Below are 11,928 nucleotides of genomic sequence, written 5' to 3'. Positions count from 1 at the left end.
TGTTTATATAGCAAGAAATAATGCCAATGAATAATTATGTTGGCATTGACAACAAACATTGAAATTTTTCAGCATGGAAGAAAGGAGATATAAGTGTAATATCAAATTTTTTTTTTATTTAAGTAATCTTTGCACCCAATGTGGGGCTCAAACTCACAACCCCAAGATCAAGAGTCGCTTGCTTTTCCGACTGAACCAACCAGGTGCCCCAATACAAACATAATTTAATAAGTTTAAGTAAAATCTATAGTTCTGAATTTGAGTTGGAAATATTATGAATTCATGTTATGAATTATGAATTCATATGAAAATTTGTTTTATAATGTAAATTATTGCTTTTTTAAAAATCATGTTTTCTAGCTATGCCCATTGGAAAGTCCTAAAAACAATGACCAATCCAATAGCAATGAGCAGCCCAAGGGACTAGACTTGATTTCTAAATCTCATTTCCCACCATAAAGAACTGGAGCCATTTGGAGAGAGGTTGATTCCAGGTCTTGGGAAGAAAATGTCTAGGAGGAACCATAATAAGAGGAAACATATCATACCTATAGAAAGCAAGGCCACTGTCAAAGCCACCTAAAGTTGCGTCAAAGGACTCAACCAAATAAAGAAGCTTCCTGGCCAAATAGGCAACATGTGAGTTTCAGTAAGAATAATAACAGCAATGGGTTAAAACACATCAATATGTTTAAATCCATGCATATATAAATATACTTGAAAAAAAACCTACCTCATTGGTTTCCTTGAAGCTGTGCTGTCTATTACAGTAACTACTAGCCATCCCGGGGTACTGAGCACTTCAAATGTGTCTAGTCCAACTGAGGGACAAAAGTTTAAGATTTATGAAATTTTAAGTTTGAAATCTGATACTTAATTCAGCTATTGAAAAGCTTTTAAGTGTGTTTGGACCAACTTGGGTATGTGAATCAACATTTTCCACTATAAATTTGGGAAATCTGATTGCAGGTCGAGTAGTGTTTAAGATGAAAATTTAACAGAGGATAAAATACACACTGGATTTCAAAGACAGTCTACCAAAAACATGATGTAAAGTGTCTCATGAATTTTTTTTATGTTGATTACATGTTGAAATGTAATACTTTGAAAATATTGGGTTATATAAAATATGTTATTACAATTAATCTTATCTGTTTTTTTTTTCCTTTTTTCATGGGGCAGCTAGAAAATTTTAAATTACATTTATGGCTGGCATTTTATTTCTGTTGCATAAGGGTTACCTTAAAGGATGCTATTGTTATGTTGATACATGGAAAATGACGGGGGAAAAGAAAACAAGTGTTTGTTCTGCTTTTCCTATCCTAACTGTACCTCAGAGTAACCAAAGAGTGATGGAGGTGAGTTTCTCTTTTTAGAAGCATTCCAGCTGATAAATAAAGAAGAAGGGGTGCCTGGGTGGCTCAGTAGGTTAATCGTCTGCCTTTGGCTCAGGTCATGATCCCAGAGTCCTGGGATCAAGTCCCTGCTCAGCAGGGAGCCTGCTTCTCCCTCTGCCCCTCCCCCTGTTCGTGCATTCTCTCTCTCTTTCTCAAACAAATAAATAAATAAAATCTCTAAAAAGAAAGAAAGAAAGAAGAAATGGCAGGGGGTACCTGCTGGCTCAGCTGGTAGAGCATGGGATTCTTGATTTCTGGGTTGTGAGTTTGAGCCGTGTGTTGAGCATAGAGATTACTTAAAAAAAAAGAAAAAAGAAAAAATGACAGAATCAGAATTATCTCATTTTGTACTTCTTAATGAAGTGATGGTTTGGACAGCTAATGCCACAAAGAGAGACATCCCAATAGTGGGTGCCGTGTGTCTCCTGATAGAAGTAGATGGTGACACTATAATTTTTGTTAAAAAAAAAAAAACAAAAAACGAACAAACCTCAAACCTGTATCTAATCAAACTTCTGAATCTAACTACTATTTAGCAGAAATTTAGGGGACAGAGGTCCAGGCTAAACTTCACCAGAGAGTTTCAATCCAGACAGTGAGACACTACAGGGGAACCAGCACAATTCTTTCAACAAATAAATTTTGAGGGTGGGAGAGGCGCCTGGGTGGCTCAGTCGTTAAGCGTCTGCCTTCAGCTCAAGCCATGATCCCAGGATCCTGGGATCGAGCCCCACATTGGGCTCTCTGCTCAGTGGGAAACCTGCTTCTCCCTCTCCTTCTGCCTACCACTCTCTCTCTCTGTGTGCTCTTTCTCTTCTGTCAAAGGAAATAAATAAAATCTTAAAAAAAAATTATGAGGGGGGACCAAACATTGGAGAGAGAACTGTAAATTATAAAAGATTTAAGAGACGTAACGACCACTTGCAGTGAGGACCTTTGTTGGAATCCTCATTTGAACAATATAAAATTGAAAGGGAAAAAAGGCATAAGACAGTACAGGGAGTTTGAACCCTGACGGGAGAGTCGTTGATATTAAGTAATTACTACTGATTCTTGAGATCTGATAATATATTGAGGTTATTTTCTTAAGAGTCCTTATTTTTTAGAGATACATACTGAAATCATTATAGGTGAAATGATATAATGTCTGGGATTGGCTCCCAAAGGAGCTGGGATGGAGGGAGTGGGTGGGGATAGAGGTAAGACAAGATCAGCCAGGAACTGATCATTGTTGAATTCATGGGGGTTTCTCCTTGTTCTCCCTATGCTTGAAATGTTTGATATTTTCAATAATAAAAAGGTTTTCTTTTTAATTCCGGGGGTGGGAAAAAAGAAGCAATGAGAACGAGTCAGGGTCTGAGTAAAGAACACACACAGCTGAGGGTCTGCCGAGCCCCCTGCTGGCTTCCCTGACAGTGGTACCACCCCTCCCCCACTGCAGCCTCCTAAACGGCCACCTGCCAGTGTCACTCCCCTGCTCCAAGCGCTCTAGCGGGGCATGCAAGGCACTTCAGAATGGAGTCCAAGCTCTCTCTTGCAGCACACTGGGGGTTCTTTGTCCCCACACCTTTGAGAATGTGCTGCCTTTCTCTGGAAAGCCCTTCACCACCTTGTCTAGTACAGAGCTCCTCTGCATCCATCAGAACCTTGCTTGCTCTTCCCCTCCTCTGTGCTGCCTTCCCTGACTCCGCGCGACAAAGTGAGCCAGTCCCCATCTCTTCGAAGTGATTATAGCAATACTGTGCTACTGATATCCAGGGGCTCTGTTCCCACCCTCCCCCACTCCACTGCCCCACTTGCTCTCAGAAAGCAAGTTAGCCTTCAGCTCAGGTCTCTAGCTGGGAGGACAACACTTACCACTCCGGGAGGCTCTCCATGCATGCTGAGTAAACCCTGACCAGCCCCCCCAATCCTGAACACAGGCCTCTCCAGCTCTCTACTTCCTTTGGCTGCAATGTTTAATGCATCCAGCCCTGTTGCATCTTGCTCCACCCTGATGTGGAAAACTTCCTTTCTTCACAGGTGGGCTGTGTTTGGTATAGTGGGTTCATAGGCAATGACCCTAGTTTGAAATTCCAAAGTCAGGGAATAGTGCTTTATTATAGTATGCTGAGGATGACAACATTAATAATAATTATTAATAATAATAAGGAAGGAATAGAGGCAGTTCCAGGGCCAGCAGCCCCTGCCGGCAGGGACATTGTATCATTTACCTTGTATCTTTCTTTCCTGGATGGACCCCAGTGCCTACTCCATGATGGGTGGAATGATCCGATTCTGATGTCACAGAGTTTTAAAGAACAGTGATGAACTTCACCCGGAAGGGGCCTGAAAAAATATGGTTAAGAGGAAATTGACCCATGTGGCTGAGAATCTCCAACCAACCAGGTTGGAGAAGATCTGGTTCCCAAGTCCAGGTAAGTTACAGCGCACAGTATTGTAAGAACCTGCATGAGTGAATGCAGACTTGCACCCTGCTGCTCTCTAGGAGGAGTGAAGCCACGGAGAAAGGACCAGAAAACAGAATATATGTCCGGGGGAAATGCTGTCTGTTTCAGCAAACCAGGAAAAAGTGGACTCCGACGGCAACTGACCTTGGTGAAAAGCATGGTGCAGGTCCAGGATGGAGCAATGGTGGTAAGCAGAGTTCTCACGCCTGGTGGAGAGCAGGACCAGAGAGACTCATTGGTGGATTTGTAGCTGGGGGTGCTTTGACAGTGGTGGGTGGTGAGTGCTGGCTGGGAATTCCTGCTTTGGGAGCCAAGCAGAGTGCCACCGGACTCTGTCTTCAGCCCTGCCTGACTGCAGTTTTGTTAGGGATTTACACAAAGACACAGCAAGGCTGTGATCACAACTGGGAGTGGGGATGACACAAAGCTGGAACCTAGTGCTTGAGATGCAGAATCAAGATTTGAAAAGATAAGACATCAACCTCGAAGCGTGAGAAGAAACTGGCAAAATATACCTAAGATTTTGAGCTTCACAATGCCCATCTTTTTTTATGTTTTTTTTTAAGTTTATTTCATTTAGTCATCTCTACACCCAATGGGAGGCTCAAACTCACGACCCTGACATCAAGAGTCACATGCTCTTTTTTTTTTAAGATTTTATTTATCTATTTGAGAGAGAGAGAGAGCACAAGTGGGGGAGAGGGGCAAAGGTCAGAGGGAGAAGCAGACCCCCTTGCTGAGCAGGGAGCCCGATGCAGGGCTCGATCCCAGGACCCTGGGATCATGACCTGAGTGGAAGGCAGATGTTTAACCGACTGAGCCACCCGGGTGCCCCTCACATGCTCTTCTGACTGAGCCCCCCAGGTGCCACCATAAAACCCATCTTATTAGGAAAGAATGGAGAGCTATAGCTTAACAGCAATGCTTGTGGAAGAAAGAGAGAAACAAAAGAAAAATCTGAGAGTGCTCGATTCAGCCCAAACTTTTACATGCTATCACAAAAGCTGATGGCTGTGGTCCAGAGCAGTGGCCCATCACCATGGTGTCTGCCATGCCTACAGACCACCTTTGCTTTTGGTCGCCCTTAGGTCAACTCAATTCCTCACAAAGGAAAGTCTAGATAAATAAGACTAGTGTGCTGGTCATAAACACAAGGCATACAAACATAAACGCGGAACTGCCGACTATAAAATGTTTGTGCGCATCCCTGGCTCATCTCTCATCCCGCCAGGGTCCTTGCGCTCAGCAAGGGGCTGCATTCCAAGAATAAAGTAACAAACGAGAAAATGTCCCAAGATTGACCTGCAAGAGAAAGGCCCCCAACCCTGACCCATGGCCAAAAGTTGAAGGAACCGGAGACATAGTGCCTGGAACAGAAAGATTTACGGGACAACCAGAGCTGCATGTAAGTCCCTGATGGGCTTCTGTCCTGCACTCAGCACCTTCCCAGGGGGTGTGCGGAGGGGAGCTTTCCCTCCCTGGGGAGGCCCTGAGCCACCTTCTAGGGAGGTCTGTGCTCTTGAGCAGTTCATTTGGCTAACAGAAGCCAATCCCTTCATCCTTCCAAACCGGAGGCTCTTCGTTAGGAAAAATGGGGACGTAGGACCTCCCTTGTGCAGAGCGAAATGGGCAACCTATACTCCATGCCCCTGTCCCCATTCGGGTCCAACTCTCCCCCTCCCTTCCTTTGGATGCCTTTGATAGAGAGGGGGTGGTGTTGAGGGGAGGGCACTGGGTGTGGGGTCAATAGAGCCCTGCTGCCAATTCCCTCCACGATCAGAGAAGCCCCCGCCCCTCCAGGCTTCAGTTTTCCCCATCTGTGACACACAAGTGGATTGGGTTGGTTTGAAGGTCACAGGCTGAACCTGGGCCACAGATGGGGTTGGCTTGGCCTGGGCACCGGAAACAGTTGTCTTTTACTTTTAATTTCTTGACAATATTTAAAAAATGATGGTATTCAATATGATATGACATAGTATGATATAAGGCAATATGTATAAGGAGTTTTCTGCATTCCCCTGAAAAATCCAGAGGTTCTAGCAACACTAGGCCTGCCCTGGGGCGCCTGGGTGTCTCAGCCGGTTAAGCATCTGCCTTCAGCTCAGGTCATGATCCTAGGGTCCTGGGATCGAGCCCCGCATTGGGCTCCCTGCTTCTCCCTCTCCCTCTGCTGCTCCCCCAGCTTGTGCTCTCCTTCCCCTTTCTCTGTCAAATAAATAAATAAAATCCTAAAAAAAAAAAGCACCCGCCCTTTAGAAAGGACCACAGTCCCCAGCTGCCCCCATCATTGCCCCAAAGCCTGTGGATGGGGTAGCCATATGATTTATTCCCCACACTGGAACCAGAGTGGAAGGGAGTGCTTTCCATAATGATGTCAGGACAACAGGTGGGAATAGAAATTGTCCCAGAAGAACCGAGATAGGCAGTCACCCTCCATGTAGGGTATAAGAAGTTTAAAGTGGGTTCATGCTCTTAGATCCAATAGTCCTTCTAGGGAATGTATCTCCAATCTGGGTAAAGCTTTATGCAAATGATGTCCATCAAAATGGGTTTAACAAATAATTTATTTCAATTTGGCAAAGATACGTCTAACAATACTGTAAGAAAAAAGCAAAATGAAATTTTATTTGTGTAGTATGATTATAATGCTAGTCTTCAAACTCAACCCATGCAGAGAATGAAAGATTTGAAAGAAATTCAGTGACATAGTAACAGTGCCTTGTGGGGGGGGAGGCTGGGGCTTTTTGTTCTTGTACTTTTTTTGTATTTTCCAAACTTTCTTTAACATTCGTGTGGTTCTTTCCTGATGGAAAAGCCCACTTGCTGGATCACAGCCAGCAGACTGGCAGAGGGCAGGGAGCTTCCTGTAGGCAGAGCCTGGGTGGGGTAGCAGGGTGGTGGTTTCCATGATGAATCCTGCGATGTCTCCCCTGGGGCTGCACGAAGCTGCTTGGCAAAGCTGGCCATCGACTCTGTTTCGGTCGTTTCGGAAGTGAGCAGGGCACAAAGGGGGGTGGGAGATACAGCCTTCTAGTTGTGAAATGACAAAGTCACAGAATAAAAGACACAGCATAGGGACTATAGTCAATGGTATTGTGATAGAGTTGCATGGGGACAGATGGCAACCTCACTTGTGGGAGCACAGCACAATATCTAGAGAAGTTGAATCACTATGTCGTACACCTGAAACTAATGCAACATTGTGTGGCAGCTACACTAAAATTAAAAAAATTACAAAAAAAAAGAAAGGAAGGAAGGAAGGGAGGGAGGAAGGAAGGAAGGAAGGAAGGAAGGAAGGAAGGAAGGAAGGAAGGAAGGAAGGAAGTTGAGCAGGGCAATATGGTAAGCAAAACAATGGCCCCCAAAGATATCTATGCCTTAATCCTTGAAACGTGTGATGATATTGCCTCACATGGCGAAAAAGGCTTTGCAGATGTGATTAAGTCAAGAACCTTGAGATGGGGAGATTATTCTGGATTATCCGGGTGGGCCCCACCTAATCACATGAGTCCTTAAAAGTGGAAGAGGGTGCTGATGATGGGGTCAGAGAGATGCATCTGGGAAGGATTCTGGGCACCACTGCTGGCTATGAAGACAGAGGACGTTTGCCATGAGGCAAGGAGTACAGTGGCCTCTAGAAGCAAGAGACTGTTCACCGTTTGCAGTCAGCAAGAAAACAGGGACTTTGGTCCTGAAACCACCAAGAATGAAATCCTTCCAACAACCTGAGTAAGCAGAGAGCAGATTCTCTCCCAGAGCCTCCAGAACAGGACACAGCCTTGTTGACAGCATTTTTAAGCCACTAAATTTGTGATGATTTGTTACGGCAGCTGTAGAAACTAAATACAGGCAAGAACAGAGCACAGGCTGTGGGGAGACCATGGTGGTTAGGCCCGGCTCTACCATCAGGGGTCTCTGTGCCCTTGGTGAGTCCTTGGTTCTTGGGCTTGTTCTTCCATGGGGGACAGCGGTGACCTCGTAACCCCTTCCAGCTTGGAAGCTCTGTTTGGCATGTGTACTTTACTGGCCCTGAATTTTGCAGAGGGAAGAGTTTTTTCCCCACTGCAAAGTACAGGATCCCACCGAGCTTCCTCAAAGAATTAAAAGTAGAACTACCGTATGATCCCGCAATCCCACTTCTGGGTATATACCTGAAGGAAACAAAATCCCTATCTTGAAAAGATACCCGTGCCTCCATGTTCACAGCTGCATTATTTACCATAGCCAAGACAGAGAAACAATGTAAGTATACATTGATGGATGAAGGATAAAGCCAATATGGGAGATATATATATATATATATGGAATATCATTTCAGGCATAAAAAAAGCAAATTCTGACATTTGCAACAACATGGACAGACCTTGAAGGGATGATGCTAAGTGAAATAAGTCAGACAGAAAAAGACAAATACTGTATGATCTCACTTAATGTGGATCGAAAAAAACAAACTCCTAGAAAGAGAGTAGATGGGTGGCTTTCCGTGAGGGGTGGGGGGTGGGCAACGTGGGTGAAAGTGATCCAAAGATACAAACTTGCAGTTATAAGTGCTGAGGATATACCGTATGGTGACTAGAGTTCACAATTCTGTATTATGTATTTGAAAGTTGATAAGAGAGTGGATCTTGGGGTGCCTGGGTGGCTCAGTCAGTCAAGCATCTGCCTTCGGCTCAGGTCATGATCCCAGAGTCCTGGGATGGAGCCCCGCATCGGGCTTCCTGCTCAGCAGGGAGTCTGCTTCTCCCTCTCCCTCTGCTTCCCCCACTCTCTGTCTCTCATGAATAAATTAATAAAATCTTAAAAAAAGAGAGACAGTGGATCTTAACAGTTCTCATCACAAGAAAAAAGATTATAACTCCATGAGGTGATGGATGCTAACCACACTCGTGGTGGTGATCATGTCACAATATATACAAATCTCATCAGGTTTTGTGCCTGAAGCTAATACAATGTTCTGTATCAATTATATCTCAATAAAACAGGAAACATGGGTGCCTGGGTGGCTCAGTCGGTTGGGCATCTGCCTTTGGCTCAGGTCACAATCTCAGGGTCCTGGGATCGAGTCTCAGGTCCGGCTCCCTGCTCCGAGGGGAGTCTGCTTCTCCTTCCGCCCCTCCTCCCACTCATTCTCTCAATCTTTCTCTCTCTCTCAAATAAATAGATAAAATCTTTAAAAAAATAAAAATAAAACGGGAAAGATAACACTAAAAGAAATAAATAATTGAAGAGCACAGGACCCCCATCCTCCTTCATCCAATGGGCTACTGCGGTTGGGGGTGAGGGCAGGGGCATATTCAGGGGAACGAGCCCAAGGCCTCCTTGTCCCAGAGCTGCCAGCAGGCTCTGCCTGGGGTCGGCTGGCTGTGCTTTGCGTTCGCTGCACCTGCCCTTCAAGGAGAGGTCAGCGTTTGCTCCGGGATGTTTCCAGACTACTCCATGGTTTGCTGGCAGCCTGAACGTGGAGTGGGGGGAGCACGTGGAAGCTTGGGGAGGGCACACAGAACTCCTGAGTCCCTCCTGCCTCATCGTGCCCGCCTCTCAGCCCCTCTGCTGGGGCACCTTGTGGAAGGGTAGGCCCCTGGTGGGTCTGGGGAGGTGAGGTGGCTTTCAGCGGGGCACCTTTGGGGCCTCCCTGGCTGGGACCCTACTGTTCTGCGTGCCTGTTTTCTGAGCACCGGCGCGGGCGGCTTCTCACCCTTTGATGGAGCGCAGACAGGCCCTGGGGTGCTCCCTGTCTGTTCCTGTCGCTGGGACTGAGCCAAGGTGGAATGTGTGAGGCCTGTGTGGTTTGGGGCTCCCCACCCTGCCCAAGCTGAGCACCTCATCCTGAGGTGGCCTAGGTAGGAGCTCAAGCCCCTTCCTCAGAGCGAAGTGCCCTCACAAGCTCAGAGCCATACTTGGGCGAGTGTTTTCTCTGAGCCTCAGTTTCCCCATCTGTCAAACAGAGATAGTAAATAGTACCTACCTCAAAGGGTTGTTATGATGATAAAAATCAGAAATTTTCTAACGAGCCCTTAATACATCAATGCCTGGTATATTATATTGACTGTTTTATTTTTTTTATTATTTTTTTGAAAGATTTTATTTATTTTTTGACAGAGAGACAGCAAGAGAGGGAACACAAGCAGGGGGAGCGGAAGAGGAAGAAGCAGGCTTCCCGCGGAGCAGGGAGCCCCATGCGGGGCTCCATCCCAGGACCCCGGGATCACGACCTGAGCTGAAGGCAGACGCTTAACCGACTGAGCCACCCAGGCGCCCCTTGACTGTTTTATTTTTAATTATAGCAATAATAAAATCATTATGAAGTCATCAGTAGGATGAGAGAAATTCACTTCTCTCCCTGGGCCCCTTTCCATGTCTGGGACGAACAGGTTGCCCTGGATGATCTCTGGCGTGTGGCCTCTCTCTGAGATCCTGAGTTGCCTCAGTTTCCCCACCTCTTCCTAGGCTGGTGGGCATACAGCAAGCACAGGCTGATGCTGAGATGGTAGCACCCAGGGGCCTGGTTCCTGGTCTGCTGCCTGCTGCCTGGGGGCCCTCATCTGAAAGATGGGGCTGGCGGAATTTTAGACCCTCCTAGGCCTGCCCCTGCCTGTCTTCACGAGGCACCCTGCGGGCTTGGCCAGGATGGCAGCCGAGGAATGGGGAAGTCTGGGGAGCCATCTTGGTCATGCTACCATGTAGACTGAGGCCTGAGGCAGCCTGGGTCAGCCTTCGCTACCGTGCGCCCCATCCCCCGCCCTTATCTTCTGTAAATCCCAACACTCCAGCAGCTGGGTCCCACCACTCTGTCCTGCACCATAGGGTGCTCTGTGGACACAGCATCCCTCAAGAAATTGGAGCACCAGCTCTGGCCATAGCAGACCGAATATTGATCAGATCTGGACAGGACTAGTGAGGACCCAGATGGACCCATCATCACTGAAGTCCAGTGTAAAGGTCCAGACTGCCAAGCTGTGCTCACAGACTCGAGTGACCAGGAAGGCTTTGAAAGTTGGAGGTTGACCTGTTGGCGCCCCACCTACTTACCCTCACCCTTCCCATTTTGTGCATCCAGCCTGGGCCTGATTTTCAGTCACCAGCACCTCTGACTTTTGGCCTCAGGGTCTGTCTGGACACTAGGACTACCCTGCTCATACACCAGCTGGGAGTCCCAGGGAAGTATGTCCCATGGGAGCAGCCCCTCCAGCGCTGACGAAGAGGAGCAGGTGGATAAGTATCCCCAGGGCCCGTGCACGTCGGGATCGGGTAGAATCCCAGAGCTCCCTACAGGATTCTGGCTGTAGAGTGGAAGTCTGCTGGAGAATATGCTCCGTACTGGTTTCCTTCCCTCCCTGTCTCACTTCTCGACCCCTGTTAGAAGCTGTATCGTGTCCCCCCCAAAACTCAGAGGTTGAAATCTTCACCCCTAGTACCTCAGAATGGGACCTTATTTGGAAATAGGGTTGCTGCAGACGTAATTACTTAAGATGAGGTCAGTAGGGTGGGCGCTAATCCAACGTGACTGTGTCTTTATAAAAAGAGAAGTGTGGACACGGACACATGCACGCAGGGAGAATCCTAGATGAAGGTGAAGGCAGAGTCCAGAGCGAGACTTCTACAAGCCGAACGATGCCACGTGTGGCCAGGAAATTGCCAGAAGCTCACCCTCAGAAGGAACCAACCTTGCCGACACCTTGATTTTGGACTTCCAGCCTCCAGAACTGTGAGACGATAAATTTCTGTTGTTTAAGCCCCCCATTCCCCTCCGCCCCAGTTTGTGGTACTGTTATTGCAACCCTAACAAACACATTCTTCCCCATGGTGGTATTTTCTAGACTGGCCAAATAAAGTATTTGCATTTCAGTCTTTGTCTAGGGTTGGGAACCCAAACTAGGGGACAGGGGAAAGGAGGGCAGGTTGGTTCCATCAGGCAGGAAAATGTTAAGAGTGAGCACATAGAAACTGGGGGGGGCAGGGGCAAGTTGAAGGCCAGAGCCCACCCTCTGAACCAAGATCTGGGGATGTGCAGGGTGATTCTGTGTGTTGTCAGGGACAGGACATCAGGGTGGGAAATCGGCTCCAGCTGCCAAGGCAATGGC

At 47.0% G+C, this 11,928-nt stretch overlaps 1 long non-coding RNA gene across 1 annotated transcript; it reads left to right on the top strand.

Moving 5' to 3' along the window:
* Nucleotides 1–3,710: 3,710 nt before the first annotated feature.
* Nucleotides 3,711–10,070, top strand: LOC141374893 (uncharacterized). The gene is made up of 3 exons (XR_012382071.1): nucleotides 3,711–3,814; nucleotides 3,886–4,034; nucleotides 9,947–10,070. It is a non-coding gene; the product is annotated as an uncharacterized lncRNA (long non-coding RNA).
* The last annotated feature ends 1,858 nt before the right edge of the window (nucleotides 10,071–11,928 follow it).

The sequence above is a fragment of the Callorhinus ursinus genome, unplaced genomic scaffold (genome assembly GCF_003265705.2).
Source record: "Callorhinus ursinus isolate GAN/ISIS: 27379988/994484 unplaced genomic scaffold, GSC_fseal_2.0 scaffold2, whole genome shotgun sequence".
NCBI lineage: Eukaryota > Metazoa > Chordata > Mammalia > Carnivora > Otariidae > Callorhinus > Callorhinus ursinus.
This window is presented reverse-complemented; position numbering and strand designations above follow the sequence as displayed.